We start from the raw sequence: 7,803 nt of genomic DNA on the forward strand, positions 1-7,803 counted from the left end.
GGGGCTCCCGAGATCCCCGCCCATCCCCACCCACCCACCCCAGCCTATCCACCCGTCTGCCAGGAGCACCATCCTTGCAGCTGCACCTGGCCAAGCCCTTCCCCACCCCTGGTGACAGCTGGAGCAACCAGCCGCTTCCCAGGCACCGGGCATTTGGCTCCTTCCTTCCTTCATTCACTCATGTCACGTGTGCAGCAGGCATGCCTCTGCCACCAAGGATGACAACCTATGGCCAGCGGGGCTCGGGGAAAGCAGCAGGGGGCAGGGGCTGTCGTTCTAATAAGGCCAGGCCAATGGGTCACGGTGGCTCACACCTGTAATCCCAGCACTTTAAGAGGCCGAGGCAAGCAGATCACCTGAGGTCAGGAGTTCAAGACTAGTCTGGTCAACATAGTGAATCCCCATTTCTACTAAAAATACAAAAATTAGCCAGCCATGGTAGCAGGCATCTGTAATCCCAGCTACTCGGGAGGCTGAGGCAGGAGAATCACTTCAACTCAGGAGGCAGAGAGGTTGCAGCGAGCCGAGATCGCACCATTGCACTCCAGGGCAACCAGGGCGAAACTCCGTCTCAAAAAAGGAAAAAAAAAACAAGGCCAGGCTTTGAAGGGGTGGTGTTGGGAATGAGGCTGCAGAGCATGAGGAAGTGAAGGAGCTGCCTCACAGAGCCCACAAGGAAGCCCAGGGGCTGAGAACGCATAGCCCACGGGGACAGTGGGGTCATACCATAGGGATCGAGACCCCAGCACGGACTTCCTTCCTGAGGCTAAGCAAAGTGGATGGCTGTCGGGGGTCGCAGTGAGGTCTGTTATTGGGGGTCTGAGTGAGGACTGCTGGGGTCTGAGTGAGGTCTGTTGTTGGTCTGAGTAAGGACTGTTGTTGGGGTATGAGTGAGGACTGCTGGGGGTCTGAGGTCTGTTGTTGGTCTGAGTAAGGACTGTTGTTGGGGTATGAGTGAGGACTGCTCGGGGGTCTGAGTGAGGTCTGTTGTTGGGGGTCTGAGTGAGGACTGTTGTTGGGAGTCTGAATGAGGACTGTTGTTGCGGGTCTGAGTGAGGTCTGTTGGGGGTCTGAGTGAGGTCTGTTGTTGGTCTGAGTAAGGACTGTTGTTGGGGTATGAGTGAGGACTGTCGGGGGTCTGAGTGAGGACTGTTGTTGGGGGTCTGAGTGAGGACTGTTGTTGGGAGTCTGAGTGAGGACTGTTGTTGGGAGTCTGAGTGAGGTCTGTTGGTCTGAGGACTGTTGTTGGGGGTCTGAGTGAGGACTGCTGGGGGTCTGAATGAGGACTTGTTGGGGTCTGAGGACTATTGTTGGGGCTCTGAGTGAGGACTGCTGGGGTCTGAGGACTGTTGTTGGGGTCTGAGTGAGGACTGTTGTTGGGGTCTGAGTGAGGACTGTTGGGGTCTGAGGACTGTTGCTGGGGTCTGAGTGAGGTCTGTTGGGGTTCTGAGGACTGTTGTTGGGGGTCTGAGTGAGGTCTGTCGGGGTCTGAGTGAGGAATGTTGGGGGTCGAGTGAGGTCTGTTGTTGGGGTCTGAGTGAGGACTGGGACCCACCAGGCTTTAACAGTCACTCTAGCCACTGGACAGGAACCAGCAGGGCCAGGAAGCGGCAATAGTGAGGTGAGAGGATGGGGCCAGCATGGGTCTGAGAGCAGCTCCGGCCACAGGGCAGGCAGAGGAAAGCCAGGCCTCCCGGTCTCCCGGTACAGCCACACCTGAGCTTCAGGGCCAGCAGGGAGCTCCTCTCAACTCCCAGGAAACCTCATGCCAGCCACTCAGGTAAGATTACTGCCACCTTTGCCTGAGCCCAAGGCTCCGGTTACCTGCTCCCGCAGGGACGTGCGCCTGCCCGCCCGCTGAGAGGGCCTCACCGCCCGCCAGCTGGGGTCCCTACACCTGGATGGCAGGAAGTCATCCAGAGCGAACCTGAGCCGGCTGACAGGGCGGTACCTGCCTCACCCCACCTGCCAGCCCTCCCAGCTCCTCTTCTTCCCCAGGGGCCAGCCTCCAGGACTCATTTGCCTCCTCTGTGAATAGCAACCTCTCACCCCCGTCCTTCCAGGACTCAGTTGCCTCCTCTGGGAATAGCAACCTCTCACCCCTGTCCTTCCTGCCTGACAGGCCATGGTCTGGGACAGGGTTTTGTCAACACCAAACCCCTAGAACACAGGAGGGACAACAGCGCCTGGGTTGGGTGGGGGGTGAGGGGGTATGTTGCCCTTCTAGGAATGGGGCTGGGACATGTGAGGATGTGGGCCTGGTGCTGGCAGGGGCAACAGGGGCTGGGTGGACTGGGGATCTGGGGACAGATCAGATACCCATCACCTGCCCAGGTTCCCCAGCAAGCAGGGAGAGGAACCAAGGCCCTCCCTCGAGGCCAGCCTAGCAGGGCTATGCCCCTGCCCAGCCTCTGGAGGCCAAGGGGGAAGGGCTTCATCCCTGCAGGCCCAGCTAAGCCTCTCCCTGCAAGCCTGGCCTGACCCACCCCCACCGCACAAGCAGACCCCCAGCCCAACTTCATCTCCCACCATCTGATTGCCTCCTCCCCAGCCCAAACCCTCAAGGCTAAGTCTAAACCCCTCCTCCTGTCCCCAGGCAGGGGCAAAAGCAGTGGCACAAGTCAGAGGACAGGCAGACAAGGCAATAGATGTTCCACCCCAGGCCAGGGCACCTCAAAGCCCAGAGTATCCCACAGCCCAGAGCACTGCATGGCCCAGCACACTCCAAGACCCAGGGTACCCCAGGTCCAGGGTACCCCAAGACCCAGGACACCCAGGTCCAGGGCATCCCAAAGCCCAGGGTACCCCAGAGCCCCAAAGCACTGCATGGCCCAATATACCCCAAGACCCAGGGTACCCCAGGTCCAGGGTACCCCAAAGTCCAGGGTATCCTAGGTCCAGCACCCCCAAAGCCCAGGGAGGGTACCCAAAGCCCAAAGCACGCATGCCAAGTGATACCCAGATCCAGGGTACCCCAGGTCCAGGGTATACCGAAAAGTTCCCAGGGTATCCATAGGTTCAGGAGCCCCAAGCCCAGGGTATAACCCCACGAGCCCAAAAGCACTGCATGGCCCAGCACACCCCAAGGGATCCAGGCACCTTAAAGCCCAGGATGCCTCAGGCCAGAGCACACCAAAGCACAGAGGTACCCCACAGTGCCCAGGGCATCCAAGATCCAGTACACCCCACAGCCTTGTGTACCCCTCAGATTGACCAGTGCCACCCTAGTCCAGGGCACCCCAAACCTTCAGGGCACTTCAAAGTCCAGGGCACCCCAGCCTAGGCGCACTGCATGGTCCAGCACACTCATGGCCCAGGTACTCCAAAAGCCCAGGCACCCTAAATCCAGTGTACCCCAATCTACCAGCATCCCAAAACTCAGGCCACCCAGGTCCAGGGCACCAAAGCCCAGGGCACTCAGGTCCAGGCCCTGCACGGTCAAGCCAACACTAGCCTCCTAGACCTGCTGGCCCCACCAACGCGCCGACCTTGGTTTTCTTCCCCTTGGCCTCACATCAGTCTCCCGCCCCCCACAGAGACCGGCTTGTGCAGCGCCAGGAGCCCAAGCACCAGAATACATTTCCTGAAACCTGAGCTTTCTGAGAGGCCAGGCCTCTGCCACCATTGGTCACCCGAGAGGAGGGAAGACGGGAGGTGGGGGCAAACACCATGCCCAGGTGCTCTGGGCCCCAGGCACAGCAGGAGAGCAGACCAAAGCCCACCCCACGCGTGGAACCCAGGACACCCATGCTCCACGACCCAGAGACCAGCGCCAGGGCCTTGCCGGTGCACCTCCCTCATCCCAGCACACCCCTCTAGGTCCCAGGCCCCCCACTGGTGAAGCACGGTGGCAGCCGGGGCCTGCAGCACCTTGCGCATAAAGCCCAGGGTTACAACTGATGCCAGCCACACCCCCACTCGGGCCTGGATGTGGGGATAGGAACCCAATCAGGGCCTGCGGGTGTGGACTGAGGGACGCTTCTTCAGGCCTCGTTGGTCTCAGGGACGAGGTGGACCCCACTCAGGCCTGGGGCTGGGGACAGGACCCCGCTCGGAGTCCTGGGGCTGGGACAGGGACCGGTCGCTTCAGGCCCTCCGCGCCTGAGGATAGGGACCGCCACTCACCTTAGGGTCTAGAACAGGGGGATCCCCGCTCAGCCTAGGTGCTGGGGACAGGGAGGGCTGGCCTGCGATTGGCAGCGATCGCTTTGGTCCTTCCCACCCCCACCCATCACCAGCAACTTCAGGCCGGAGCCTGGCTCCACAAAGCGGGCAGGCCGTAGCGTTGTCGTCTCAATCAGAAGACACCACAGAGTACCGCCCAGGGGGACCCCCTGAGAGCCACAGTCCCCTCCCACCCAGCCTGCTGCCTGCTCCCGCCCCGCCACCCCCACCCCACCCCCGCCCTTGCCTTCCAAGGTCCCACCCTTCAGTCCACCCTCAGGGACCAGTGACAAACCCCCAGCCCACTCTCCAAACCTCCCTAGCCAAGGGCAGTCCTCCCTGGCTCCCGCGGTCCCCATGTTGCCTGGGCACTGAAAGCCCCACCGTGCCCCCATACCAAAGCTTTGAACAAGACCCCCAGTGTACAAGGCAGACATGCTCTGAGCTCCCCCTAGCTCTGGGCCCCAGGGCCACGGCAGGAGGAGCAGACTGATGCCCACCCAACACAGGAACCCAGACACCCACGTTCCACACCAGACCGGCCAGCTCTCCTGGTCCCTACTGGGAAGGTATGAGAAGAAGGTGGCTCCGTGTGCAGACAGGATCCCCTGAAGGTAGGGTGGGGAGGCCAGGGCCCTGTCAGCCCCAGCCCCAAGCTCAGAAAAAACAGGAAGCAGCATGGGGCTGAACCTCATGCCTGCCTCGAGCAGCTTAGGTGGCCCCAGGCACAGACCTCAGCCTGGCCCACCTTGAGCCCTAGTTGGGCTGGATGCAGGGGGCGGGCTCTGTAAGAGCCTTCCTCCCTAGGGCGAAGAGAAGAGAGGAGAGGGAAGGCTGGGAAGGGGAGGTACTGGACAGTTCGGGAACCAGGCTGGGGGCACAAGCAGAGCCTGAGCTGGGAGCCCAGCAGCCCTATCCGACTTCGTGAGACCCGCAATGAAAAAGCACCACCTCGCCCATTTCACAGGTGAGAAAAGCTCAGCCCCAGCGCCTTCTGACGGCCCAGGACCTCAGGCCTCCTGAGCTGACAGACACAGGGTCAGCCACAGGCCCACCTCCTATATCTGCAGGGCCCTCACCCATCCCGTTCTCCTCACAAGCCCAGATCTGTCACAGGGACCATGCTCCACCCACGCCACCCCGCACAGCTGACCTGGAGCCCAGCATGCACATGCCGAGACAGAACAGGAGAGACCCTCGCTGGCAGGCAGGATCCTGGGCTCCTGGCTCCAGAGATGGGCCAGCCAGGAAGGCATGGCTTCCAGCTGCACCTCTGAGGGCAGGGCCCTGGCTGCCCAGGTCACAGCCAACTGCCACCACCCTGCTCCTCCCTCAGCCAGCAGGTGCCCCCTGGGCCTGCCACCTACCAGGCCCCAGAGCAAAACTCCCTGCTGCCCCCACCATGATCCTACTCCTCTCCAAACCTCCATCACCACCTGCCACGCCTACAGAGCACCCGGGGTGCGTGCACACACGCAACTGGGAGAATGTGGCCTCACCCTGCCAGCTACAAGTCAGGCACCAGGACCAACCCAGGCTGATACCGGCCTCCTGGGGATGTCTGGGGGTGGAGCCAGGAGAGGAGGGGCAGCCAGGCAGCCTGCTGGCACGTGGTCCACCACCTCTTCACATCTAAGACCCCGGGTCCACCTACCAAGGGAAGCTGAGCCTGAGACCAGCACAGATCCATGAGTCATAGACGGCACACAGACCCCGGCCGCAAGAAGCCAGGCCAGGGGGCAGAGGGCCATCCAGCCAGGCCTGGGTCACCAGCAGAGACCACAAGGTGGGAGAGTCACTCAGGGGGCAGGGGGCAGAGGGAGTGAATGCAGAGCCCAGACGCCCCCACTCCTCTTCCACAAGACCCTCTCATACTCTTTACTCCAGAGAGCCCAAGAGCCCTGCGGGCCTGGGCAGGATACCACCCTAGCCTCCAGGCTGAAACCCCTCAAGTCCCAGGGAGCCTGAACTTCCCGTCACAGCCAAGCACACCTCAGATCACCACACAGAGCAGGACCTCGGCAAGCCAGGGCAGTGTGGCCACGGGCTGCTGCCGCCCGGGTGCAAATACCAGGGTGCTGGCATCACGGCACAGCTCCCGCCCGGCAGCCAGGCCACATGGCAGGAGACCAGGGCTGCCCCCAAACATGCAGCTATGCCTCTGCCCTGGCCCCCAACCCAGAGACAGGCCGCCTGCCCCCTCCTGGGGCATTCGAGGAACCGGCTGGAAGCAAGAGGCAGGGAGGTGAGCTGGCCCCGAAACCCAGTGCCCGGACTCCAAGGAAGGCAAGGGCCTGCCCAGTCCCATCCCACACCTGACCGGCTGGCCAGCGGGGCGAAGAGCCAGGGCGGACACGCGATAGCCCGCCACATTCCTCCAAGACCTCCCTGCCCCCACACCCACTGCTGCCAACTCGAGCAGAAAACACATCCTCAGGTAGCGATGTGGGGCCACGCTGGCTCAGGCCCAGGTGCAGATGACAGGCTGCGGGCCCTGCTCAGACCTGCCTGCCGCGCCGCCGTGGGGGCGAGGGGCTGGGCTTCTCACAACTGCCTGGGCCCTCCCATGCCTCCCCTGCTTTTCCATCAGGGGGACACTTTCCCCACTCTGAGGCCCCTCGGGTCAAGGGACACCCAGCGGGGTGCTCAGGGGTTGAGGACATGGCCAAAGGGGACTGTGGCCAGCTTCCACAGGTGGGAGCTCAGGAAGGGGTGAGGATAGGGGCAGCAGGCAAGGCCGCCAGCCAGGGCTTCAAAGGTACAGCACACGACTGGGAGCCAGACACGACAGGCCCAACTGGCATGACCTCGGCAGGGCTTGCCCTCAACTCACAATCTCTTTAGGGCCCAGGATACCAGGTGGGCACACTCCTGTGCCTCCTGCTGGCTGGAGCCAGTTCCTGGCTCCCAGATCCATCTACTCCCTGATCACAGGTCTGCACGGTTTTCTCATTTCAGCACCCACCCAGTTCCAGTCCCCCAGCACAGTGACCAAGCAGGGAAGGACCTCTGGGCAACAGGGCAAGGCCCTGCTCCACGGAATGAGGTAAAGTGCCCAAAGCCTGGGCCTGCCCACCTACCACTACCCGCCCACCAGCCCACTGCGATGAGTGCCTGTTTCCCAGTGACACTGGACCCCCATCACCCTTCCTCCCAGCATGCCCAGGCCAGGGCCCCTGCCTGACTGGCTACCTGCCAGGGGAGACCAGAGAGCCCCAACTCAGTTTCTGCCCCTCCAAACGGTAACAAAACCAAAAAAATCCACAAACAGGGCAGTGCCATAGAAGGTCACAGCACCAGGATCCCACCATCTCTGCTTCTGAAAGCTCTTGGGCCAGCATCGGGGGCTTTCGCCGACATAGGCGTTAGGCGTTAGGCTCTCCCGGGCCTAGGTCCCACCGCGCCCGCCAGTGCCCCCCAGGCATCCAGGAAACTGCAGGGCAGGCGCAGGCTGGCCACGGGCCCGGGGCGGCTCCGTCAGGGCCTGCCCTAGACCAGCCCCAGCACGCGCTGCGCACATGCCTCCGCGGCCTGCCCGGGACCTGGGCGCCTCGCCTCGCCTCGCCTCCCCACCCAGACAGACACGCGCAGGGCGACGCAGGCACACGCCGCAGGCCGCCGCGCACGCGGGACGCCGCC

At 62.6% G+C, this 7,803-nt stretch overlaps 1 protein-coding gene across 2 annotated transcripts in view; it reads right to left on the reverse strand.

The window, feature by feature from the left end:
* JAG2 (jagged canonical Notch ligand 2) overlaps window positions 1-7,803 on the reverse strand; it is a 39,474-nt gene that overhangs the window by 21,653 nt on the left and 10,018 nt on the right. The gene's annotated exons all lie outside the window — the stretch shown is intronic.

Source organism: Rhinopithecus bieti, unplaced genomic scaffold, assembly GCF_001698545.2.
Source record: "Rhinopithecus bieti isolate Rb0 unplaced genomic scaffold, ASM169854v2 scaffold_35859, whole genome shotgun sequence".
NCBI classification, from domain to species: Eukaryota; Metazoa; Chordata; class Mammalia; order Primates; family Cercopithecidae; genus Rhinopithecus; species Rhinopithecus bieti.